At 37.9% G+C, this 12,063-nt stretch overlaps 1 pseudogene; it reads right to left on the bottom strand.

Moving 5' to 3' along the window:
* Nucleotides 1-11,447, bottom strand: part of LOC126778836 (GTP-binding protein 2-like) — a 66,962-nt pseudogene extending 55,515 nt beyond the window's left edge.
* Nucleotides 11,448-12,063: the final 616 nt, after the last annotated feature.

Here is a 12,063-nt window from a genome sequence, read left to right as displayed (position 1 = left end):
TTTTTTAGTGCATTTTTCTCTCTTTCCATTTCCGCAATTTTATCGTCGTAACTTGCAATTATTTTTTTAGTAGATTCGTATTCTTCGCTCAAAAAAGTCATCGAGTTTTCAATAGTAGATATTTGCTCTTTTATAGGTTTAAGATTCTCTTGAATCATTTTGTTTAACATGTTAGTGATATCATCCAATAGTAAATTTTTAAAGGCCTGAAACTCATTACGAATGATTTGTTCAACGTCTTGTTTAGTAAGTTGTTCTGATACTGGCGACCACTTTTCAGACTGTTTGCTTTTTTGCCGATTTGTCACATTGTAAGATTCTGGAGAAGTATTATTTCTTGTTGTTGTTATTTTTTTCTGTGGAATCATTCTTACTTAGTAACGACTATAACAGCAACTTCTTAACAGAAAAATAAATAAATTGAAATAGGTCACCAACAACTTGGGTTTGAACCCGTATCGCTCGTGCGTGGAAGTATGGTTCACACCGTTGGGCCAACGATATGGTTATCGTTCAAGTAAAAATTGCGAACTGTATGTACAATATTATAATCTGCGCCTGGAGATTTTATTAAACACCCGCTACAAAAAAAGTTATTCTCTTTGTATCTACTCACTTCACTGTATATTTTTTAAAGTATTTCTTTGTTTTAAAATAAATTACTAGAACTTTAGGTGTTTCTTAAAATCGTTTTATAAAGCATTTATTTCTATTAATACACTACTTTCTTAACTTATTTTGCTCTAAATCTAAAATAAGTCACTGCCCTCAGTAAAAGTACCTATATTATATAATTATCGTTTCACCCTTTTGCGTATTAAACTTATTCAAACAATAATGTTTTTATATAGATCACACACTGTCTTTGTTATTTACACATATCTACGTTTTATGATTTCAAAACACTTGTGAAGCTACTCACTCCCGATCCTTTTTGATTTCCTCGTCTACATTGTCTATGGTGTCCAGTATCGACTTTTGCGGCGCAACGCAGTTCCTTGCCATATTCTCGTCAGTTATTAACAGCGGTTTCTGTAATAATACCAATATATACCATTACTTTAAATTTAAATAAATCTATAAATTATACAGCATCCCTGATTTATCATCTCGTGCTCCTTGAAGAACATCGCGAGGAAACCTGCATGTTTCCAATTACAATATAAACTAATATTATAAATGGGAAAGTAAATATATCTATTTGTCTGTTAAACTTTTGGCTTCTCTTTATGTTATATGTGTGTGGACGGGCAATTGGGCCACCTGATGGTAAGTGGTCACCATCACCCAAAAGCATTGATGTAAGAAATAATAACCTAGTTTATAAGCTAGTCTTTATAGATGCTTAATATTTAAAATAAAATCACTGACCTTATTAGCGGGTTCCAACAATTGAGCCAGCCTCGCTACAACAGCATTGATGTCGCTAACCAGTTCACACTTGTTGATGACTGCGAAGAACGTTATGTCCAAAGCCAGCAGAAGACCGATGTGTTCTTCTGTGATGCGAGTTATACCGGCTGTTGCCGAAATCTAGAAATAAAAAAAAACTTTATAGTACAAGTTGATAATATGACTACAGTGCCATCTATAATATTATCTTGTAGCTGATTTAAAAAACTTACAGCCACTGGGTCGCTGTTACCCTGGCCCCTCGGGCCAAAAATTAAAGACACGACAGGTTAGGGGGCAACCCTGCGGCCCGTACCCAGACTGGCCAAGGCCAGTTAGGAGGAACCAACTCTCTCTCTTAAAAAACTTTCATTAATAAGACGTATTGCTCGATAAGGGTTTATAAATATGATAAAAAATTGTGTTTAAACTTTTACATAGTTTAATTGTAGCAAAAGAGTTTAGTTTTTTGCCGATTATTTTTAGTAGGATCTACAGTTTGAGCCGGTGTTAGGTTTATATATTATTACCTGAATAAATTATTTTGATTTTGAGCTGTTTGTAAAAATGTATTATTAAGATAAGATATTTATTCAATAAAATGAAAATTAACTTTTGGTTTGATATGTCAGGACTCCAAAAAAATCCTTACCTAATAATAATTTGAAAACACGTTATCAGGGCTATAGAAAAAGACTTAGGATACCTAAAATCTGAGCCCCCCCCCCACACTTATGGGAACTAGTAATAAATAAACATACTTACAACGAGCATGGCGTAGTGCGGGGAGTAACCCGTGAGCCCGTGGAGCGTGGTGCGTTAGTACTTGCTGTGGCCCGCCAGGTCCAGGAAAGACACCAGCTTGGCGCTCCTCTCTCCGATGCGCTCCGCTGTCATCAGCTCGGAACAACCGTAGTTGACGACATTACCCTGATTATATGAATGTAATACATTATATGACTTTCATTTTAGGTATAAGTAATACCGGGTAGTGTTGCATGTCGATAGTCCATTATCGATAAAATCGATAGTTTTGGACTATCGATAATCAATGATTTTTCGATAGTATTGACGTATTGATTTTTTGACGAGCCGGTTGGCGTGGTTGGTAGTTACTTGCCTTTCATGCCAAAGGTCGTGGGTTCGATTCCCACCCAGGACAGACATTTGTGTGCATGAACATGTCTGTTTGTCCTGAGTCTGAGTGTAATTATCTATATAAGTATGTATTTACAAAAGAAAAGTAGTTTATGTAGTATATCAGTTGTCTGGTTTCCATAACACAAGCTCTGCTTAATTTGGGATCAGATGACCGTGTGTGAATAATGTCCAATATTATTATTATTATTTCTATTTAACTTTTAAAGTTTCTCTTCTTTCGAAGAGCTTAAACCGAAAACGCGGGCTGCAGCCAAGCGTTAAGGAGTGTTGCTTATATTAAAAACGTTGATGATAAAGTGGATGATGATATAAACTTTCGGGTGATACGGCAGGTGTTAAGGATTATGGCTTTTTGAAGTATATGGAGGATATACGCTGGCATTTGTAAGGTGTTCAGACTTTGTGTCAAGGATTTTGGCACGATACCTGTGGATGATAGGACTATTGGGACTATGTGTACTGTTTGTGCTTTCCATTGCGTTTTAATTTCTATGGCGAGATCTTGATATTTACTTAACTTTTCAGATATTGTGGTTTGTATGTTATGTGAATTAGGAACGGCTATATCGATAAGATAAACCATTCTATTGATTTTATCATGAACGGTAATATCTGGTCTATTATAACAGATAGTTTTGTCAGTTATTATTGTTCTATCCCAGTAGATTTTGTGGTTTCTAGTGTCTAATATACTTTCCGGTTTATATTTGTAATATGGATTCATTTCTGTTATAAGTTTATATTTGTATGCTAAATGTTGGTGTATGATTGCAGCCACTTGATCATGTCGATGCTTATAATCGGTCTGTGCGAGAGATTTGCAAGCCCCCGTTATGTGCTGAATAGTTTCAGAGGCTGCGTTACATTGTCTACATAAGTCAGTAGGTTGATTATTATCCTTCATTATGTACTTCCTATAGTTACGAGTTGCTATTATTTGGTCTTGAATGGCGAGCATAAAACCTTCGGTCTCCGGGAACAGTTCACCTCGTTTGAGCCATTCGTTCGACTTCTCTTTGTCGACGTTGGGTTGGTTCAAATAGGCTCGGTGCCTCCCATGCAGTGTTTTTTCAGCCCATGCCAACATTTGTTGTTGTTTACTTATGATATGTTCGTTTACTTGAGTGTTTTGTCATGTAGGTTTAATGGTGTAAGCTTTTTGTCTATTTCTGTTGCGTGTCTATGTAGAGGTGAGTGTTCGGATTTATCATGGAAGTATGGTCTGAGTGAGAGTATCTGCTTATTGTGTAAATTGTGTATGTCTATTATTCCCCTTCCTCCTTCTTTGCGTGGTAGTGTGAGCCTTTGAATACAAGATTTTGGATGATGTTTCCTATATTTAGTGAAGTGAGTGCTTATAGTTCGCTGCAATTTTTTTATGTCACTTTTTGAATTTGTATTATTCCGAAAGAGTACGTAAGTAAGGGTATGGCAAATGTGTTAATAGCTTTTATTGTGTTTTTAGAGTTAAGGTGTGTCTTTAATACGAGATTTAATCGGTGCGAGAATTTTGTAAGCAGTTCTTGTTTTGTCGTAGTTTGTAGTATTTGCCTAGATTGTTTAAAACCAAGGTATTTATATGTGCTTTGTTCATCCATTGGTTCAATTTGTTCACCAGTTTCGAGTGAGTAGCTATTATTAAGGATTTTTCCTTTCGAGATTGACAGAATTTTGCACTTGTCGACACCGAATTTCATATGAATATCTTTGGAGAACTGTTCCGTAATGCTTGCTAACTCAAGCAGCGTGTTTTTGTCAGTGGAGTAAAGTTTTATATCGTCCATGTACATGAGGTGTGATAAGTTATATTGGGTGTTATTACCGTAAAGTGTGAATCCTGTATTGGTTTTATTTAACAAGAGTGAAAGAGGATTTAAGGCCAAGCAAAACCAGAGGGGGCTCAGAGCGTCTCCTTGAAAAATTCCTCGTTGGATAAGGATTGGTTCAGTAGTTAGAGATTTCATGGACGATTGTTTTATTTTTAATACAGTTTGCCAGTTTTGCATCGAATTTTTAAGAAACGATATGAGGTTAGGGTTTATTTTATACAATTTTAAGACATACAATAACCAGCTATGCGGGACTGAATCAAAGGCTTTTTGATAATCAATAAACATAGTATGGATATCTGTTTTTGATTTTAACGCACTATTTAAAATGATTGCATCAAAAGTAAGCTGCTCCTTACAACCTTGGCTATTTTTTCTACACCCCTTTTGCTGTTCGGCTAATATATTATGTTTAGTTAAATGTTTGTATATTTCTTCACTTATGCAAGCTGATAAAATTTTATATATGGTTTGTAAGCAAGTTATTGGTCGGTATTTATCTGGATTTGTGGTATCATGTTTATCTTTAGGTACTAAGTATGTGATTCCATGTGTTATATATTTCGGTAGTAAATGTGGTGATTGAATGAATGTATTTAAGTACTTATGTATGTATGAGTGTATGCTACTAAATTTCTTGTACCAATAGTTGTGAATATTGTCTGAGCCTGGGGATTTGCAATTGTGCATTCGTTTGATGACATCTATAAATGTTTCTATTGGTATGAAGTTGAACTCCATCTCTGGAATATGTGTAGTTATTTCGTTAACCCAGTCTGCATGTTCATTATGTTCTATGGGGTTTTCCCATGTCTTAGCCCAGAATTGTCGAAATATTTCAGGGGGAGGTATTTCTAGATTTTGCTCATTATCTTTGCAGTTAGATAATAAATTTCTATAGAAGATTTTTTCATTGTTAGCAAATGTTTTGTTTTCTATTTTACGGGCAGTACACATCAAATATCTCTTAAGTCTACTAGCTGCTGCATTGAGTTTCTGTTTTAAGGTATCTAAGAAGTGTTCTATATGCGTGTTGGTATTTTCATATTGTGCGTGTGATTGATATTGTGTCTTTATGAGATCTACTGCAGCTACTACTTTTGGGTTTCTATTTCCTCTAATAAATTGTGTTGACCTGCCTATATTGGCTCGCAACTTCCTTATTTTATTTTCTAATCTTCTTTGCCAACTAGGTTTTCTGAATGATTTGTTTTGGTGGTTGTTTTGTGTTAAGAATGTCATTCTTGCCCTATTACATTTAGCTGCTGTCTATGCTGCACAGTAAATTATTTTCTGTAGAGTGATAAAATCAGTATCAATGTTTACAAATTTTGTCAGTATCATCGTATCTATGTATTTCATTATTAATGAAAACTTTTTAGAAGTCCTTTGTTTAGGAATGTATGGTCTGCTAGTTGGTTCAATATCACAAAAATGTTCTAGAGCACGAACGAATGTGTTCTCTATTTCAGTGTTTTCTTCTAAAGTCATATCATGATCGTGGGTGATACTTTCTATGTTTTGTTCATCGATAGGGGTTGATGTAACGGAATCAGTGCATGTTACTGTAGTGTTTTGCATTTTCCTAGCTTGTGAGTTTGTTTCTGAATTAGATTTGAATGCATCGTTGTGTAATATTACTTTGTTCTGTTGTTTGTAAATGTTCATTATATGTGTGTTCCGTTAGTGTGTGTGTATAATGTAATTCATCTGCTACTTGTTGTTTAATCAGTGTTAATCTATCTTGTTTAATATATTTATTATTTATTATTGCCCTTCGTTGATCCGCTAATCTTTGCTCTGTAATGTGTGTAAACTCCGGGTATAAGTTTATAAACTCTTCATACAAACGTTTTCTATAAGCGGTCTTATTGTGTTATTAGTCTCTAATTGTGTTATTTTGAAATAAATCCTAATAATTGCTTCATTGCATTCATTTGTCCATTTCATACGTTTTCCTGTTTGTGTGTGTTTTATTGGCCCGACCTGGGAATTGAAACCAGGACCTCCGGGGTCTGCGGTCTTATATCAAGCCACTAGACCAACGAGGCAGGCAAACGAGTTATCAATAGTATTGTGAACAGAGAGCTATAGTAACTATCGATAATATCGACAATATTGACACAAGGCGATACTTTCGGAAGTACTGTCGATAATAGTTTTCGAGGTCAAACTATCGATAGTTCTGCAACACTGATACCTGGGATTAGGTAAATGAAACTACAATTTATTAGATTACAAAAACAATCACTTCTACACTATATACATTCCGTAGCGAATATCTTGACAGCGCGATTCAGGAATGTGACATATCGAATGAGCGCCATCTATCGTTAACGGGGTGTAACATACGCCATCATACTGGATAATAGAATAACGGAAGCTTTTACAAAGATTAATATAATTGAAAAATGAGTATGAAAACTAGATACAGATGTTTAGACAACTTGTAGCCGAGATGGCCCAGTGGTAAGAACGCCTGAATCTTAACCGATGATCGTGAGTTCAAACCCGGGCAAGCACCACTGAATTTTCATGTGCTTAATTTGTGATTATAATTCATCTCTGCTTGACGGTGAAGGAAAACACCGTGAGGAAACCTGCATGTGTCTAATTTCACTGAAATTCTGCCACATGTGTATTCCACCAACCCGCCTTTAGCCCAGCAGTGGGACATTCACAGGCTGTTACGAATACGAACGGTTTAGACAACTGCACGGGACTAATAATGGTACTTGTGTGTGCGTGGAAGCACAGATAGTCTCTATTCCCACACACTCTTAATCCTATTGAGAACCGAGATGGTAGTGAATAGAATGTGTAAATCGTTACCAATGATAGCGTGTTAAAACCCAGATTAGCCCCACTAAATTGGAACAGCGTATTGGAATAAGCTCCTCATCAAAGGGAGAAGAGGGAGGGATTAGCCCAGCAGTGGGACATAGACATTTACATAATCCCAGGGTGAAAATTAGAGAGTTCAGGCGCAAACAATGTCTACACGCTTCCAAATCTCACTTCTAGTGTACAACTTACTTTTACTTTTTTTTTCTATTTATTTATTATAAAAAAAATAACACCTCTGCTGGGCTAAGGCCTCCCCTCCACTTGTGATTTGGAGCTCTAACTTGCAGCTTCAATGCGGGTTGATGGATATACATAGCAATACTTCATCCCATAAAAGCAGATCTCCTGACAATGTGCCCATTAATTAAGCACATCAAAGTGCAGTGGTGTTTGCCCGGGCTTTGCAAGTGGGTGGGGGATTGTTCTTAATTTAAATAAACGTCAAAATAATCATTAGCGCACCTGAGCATCGAAGCCGAGTATCTCGTGGCTGAGCGAGGACGTCCTACCACTTTTCACTTCGTGCAAATGCCTGAACATGTTCAGGCGAGCGCTCTCTCTACCGTTATCGAGTTCACCTGTAGAAAAGAAAAACTATTGTATTGCGCACTACAAACAGCTCACATACCATCAACCAATGACGTCATTACAATTTCAAGATCAAATTTTATACTGCCATTGTAATTACAACTCAGTTTCTTGACCATAAAATATTTATCTGAGGATAAAATAAATGATATTTCAATATAATATTAACAAAGTCGATTTTTGTCCCGACTGAGTAGGTATCATTTAATTTGTTTAAAAATGTAACAGCATTTTTACTCACAGCTGGGATAAGGCGTCATCTCCTTATTACGAGTACACACGTATAGGATCTCTACATGATAATCGAATCAAAAACTTCTGGATACGAAGCCTTATAAATATTTTTTTTTATAGAATAGGAAGGCGGACGAGCATATGGGCCACCTGATGGTAAGTGGTCATCAACGCCCATAGACATTGGCATTGCAAGAAATGTTAACCACCGCTTACATCGCCAATGCGCCACCAACCTTGGGAACTAAGATGTTATGTCCCTTGTGCCTGTAATTAAATACTCAATATTTAATTTAGTTACTAGAACTCACGACTTCAACAAGATAATAACGAACGTACCTTGAGTGAGAACGCCTATGAGCGTCGACTTGCCCGCCTCGTTCGCCCCCATCACCGCGACCCGCAGCTCGACGCTCTGCTGCGTGTCCGCCAGCTGCGAACCGAGTACGTACTGTAGCGTAGACAGGTTTAGACAGAGATAGAATTATCAAATCTTTTGACCCTTATCGTGTAACCAGTTTTGGTGTTTGTTGAAACTTGACAGTTGGTGCGTTCATTGTGTTTTATGTTCAATTTTCGCATATATTTATGTTAGAAAACGATTCTAATCCAGTGTAAAGGCCGAGAAACAATCCTTACATCATATCGATGGTTATACAGTGGTGCAGTGTCGTATTATTTCATGTTAAAGCGACAGATAATATAGTTTCTCAGTGATGTTTATTTATGCCATAGCATGAGGGAACCTTATATCGCATTAAAATCCTAAAGATAATATGATTTTCCAGTTTCTATTATTCATAACCTATAATTATTTATCATGTGAGTGCTGCCAGCATCGGCTAAAAAAAGTCCCGATATTCGATAATAAATATCGACTCGTCGACGATGAAACAAATAAATACGGAGTCCATTAATAAACTAAAGTGCTTCGTTATATGTATATATGTTATTTTAATTTATTCGTTATCCTATTTATAGTTTTCCAACGACAACATTATTTAACATTCTTCATGAATTTATAATATTATTAGATTCCGAGTCAAGAGGGTAACATAGAAATATATGTGGCAACCATTCTTTATGAGGAGAACGCTAATCCAGTACCATATAAAGATGCCGAAGTACTATTGATAACGGAAACAAAAACAAACAATGCAACGGTTTTCGGGTGTAGGAGGAAAACAAAAAATATTATAATTAAAAAAAATGTATAATAAAAATTAAAAAGTAAAATTTAATAACCCTATTTAGTTTTAATTAAGTCCCGAAAATCTCCGAAAACAGGGAACGCGGGTACTATGGCAACGTTATAAGCACACATCGACAAACCATCTCCGTCTCGATCGCGGCCTCGCGGCCCCTCGGTGTACCAGTTCCAGGCGTGCCCACCTTGCGGATGTACACCTTGGCGACGGCGCGCGCGGGAGCCACGCGGCGGGCCGCGCGCCCGCAGCGCGCCCGCCCGCAGCCCGCGCAGCGCGCCGCAGTCGCGCACGCTCACCACGTACACCGCCGCGCCGCCGCCCGAGCGCAGCTGCCACTTCAGCTGCGGGGGGGGGGGCACGTGTTGAGGTGTCGGGGTGAGGTGTCGGGGTGACACCTCAACACGGTGACACACAACGCGCCACCAACCTTGGGAACTGAGACGTTATGTCCCTTGTGCCTGTAATTATACTGTCTCATTCACCCTTCAAACCGGAACACAACAATACCAAGTACTGCTGTTTTGCGGTAGAATATCTGATGAGTGGGTGATACCTACCCAGTTAGCTACCTAAGTTATATATAATGTTATATATTTAATATTATTTATTATTCACTTGCGTCACCAAGTGCTGGGAGCGTCGCTCGCACGGCGAGACCAGCTGCAGTTTGTACTCGACGTTCCCGAAACGAGGTTCCGGGGGTAGACTCCCGTAGCACTCGTCACCGGAATCGTCGGCGTCGGATGTTCTGAGGGCCAAATCGAATTTATTTAACATTGATCTTATTTCGATTAATGCCATCCGCGTTCGGTGAGACCGACTCACTGTTTATGATCTCCTGGTACATTAACATCGTAATCCTAATTCTAAATCTTTGAAACTAATAATAATAATATCCTGGGACATTTTTCACACACGGCCATCTGATCCCAAATTAAGCTCGTACAAAACTCGTGCTATGAAAACCAGACAACTGATATACTACATATACTATTTTCTTTTGTAAATACATACTTATACAGAAAATTACACCCAGACTCAGGACAAACAGACATGTTCATGCACACAAATGTCTGTCCTGGGTGGGAATCGACCCCACAACCTTCGGCGTGAAAAGGCAAGTATCTACCAACCGCGCCAAACGTCTCGTCAAAATTAACTCTTTTAATCTAATCGTTCGGTGAGACCGACTCCCTGTTTATGATCTCCTGGTACATTAACACTGTAATCCTAACTGAAACTAATTGACTCTTTTAATCTAATCGTTCGGTGAGACCGATTCACTGTTTATGATCTCCTGGTACATTAACACTGTAAACCTAACTGAAACTAATTGACTCTTTTAATGTAATCGTTCGGTAAGACCGACTCACTGTTTATGATCTCCTGGTACATTAACACTGTAATCCTAATTCTACATCTCTGAAACTAATTGACTCTTTTAATCTAGATGTTAGTTAATGAGCTTAAATATAAAGCCTTGATTGAAATCCCGGGTGAAGCGAATAGATATGTTATTGTTTCTTGCTCTTCCATACCGTGGAAAGCAAGCAAAGCCTTAAGAAAAAACGTATAATTACCCAAAACTACAACACATAAGAGATGAGATGGTCTAGTGGTAAGAACGCATGAATCTTGAACGATGATCGTGAGTTCAAGCCCGGGCAAGCACCACTGAATTTTCATGTACTTAATTTGTCATTATAATTCATCTCGTGCTTTACGGTGAAGGAAAACATCGTGAAGAAACCTGCATGTGTCTAATTTCACTGAAATTTTGCCACATGTGTATTCCACCAACCCGCATTGGAGCAGCGTGGTGGAACAAGCTCCATACCTTCTCTTCAAAAAGGGAGAGGAGATCTTAGCCCAACAGTGGGACATACACAGGCTGTTACTTTACTTTACTACTTTACAACACATAAATTATAATACTTTTTTTTAATTAACAAAAAACATCACTTACGTATCATCGCAGAAGTCTTCCATATCATCAGAGCTGTAGAAGAAGTCACTCTCCAAGTCCTCGGAATTGAAATCACCAGCTAAATACATATCGTCCTTTATCCTGACTGTAATGTATGGGGTAGTTTTAGAATATTACTTTTATAACTGTGGGTAATTGTAAACCCATGTATGGTGGTCTCTCGCTATTAAACGCTCAACCGAATGGACGTCTTTTATTGCGCTCAGTAATTATCCTCAAACAATTATCAATAATATTATATATTATTCACATATTCAACAGTGGCGACGAGTAGTAAAGAAACCACGTGTGTGACGCATCGTTTTTATTACTATACAGTACAGTAACAGCCTGTAAATGTCCCACTGCTGGGCTAAGGCCTCCTCTCCCTTTTTTTTTTTTTTTTTGAGGAGAAGGTTTGGAGCTTATTCCACCACGCTGCTCCAGTGCGGGTTGGTGGAATACACATGTGGCAGAATTTCAATGAAATTAGGCACATGCAGGTTTCCTCACGATGTTTTCCTTCACCGTAAAGCACGAGATGAATTATAATTACAAATTAAGCACATGAAAAGTCAGTGGTGCTTGCCCGGGCTTGAACCCACGATCATCGGTTAAGATTCACGCGTTCTTACCACTGGGCCATCTCGGCTATATATAGCCGAGATGGCCCAGTGGTTTTATTACTATGTCGGTGGGAAAACTGGAACACTTCGACCTTGGCAAGGACGATTGGAATTTGTATGTGGATCGGTTGGAACAGTATTTTATTGTTAACGATGTGAAACCGGCGATACGAGTAGCGACACTGATAACGGTGATCGGAAGTGACGCGTAC

Source organism: Nymphalis io, chromosome 27 (assembly GCF_905147045.1).
Source record: "Nymphalis io chromosome 27, ilAglIoxx1.1, whole genome shotgun sequence".
In the NCBI taxonomy this organism is placed as follows: Eukaryota; Metazoa; Arthropoda; class Insecta; order Lepidoptera; family Nymphalidae; genus Nymphalis; species Nymphalis io.
The sequence above is the reverse complement of the archived record's forward strand: the minus strand, read 5'-3'. Positions and strand labels throughout refer to the sequence as shown.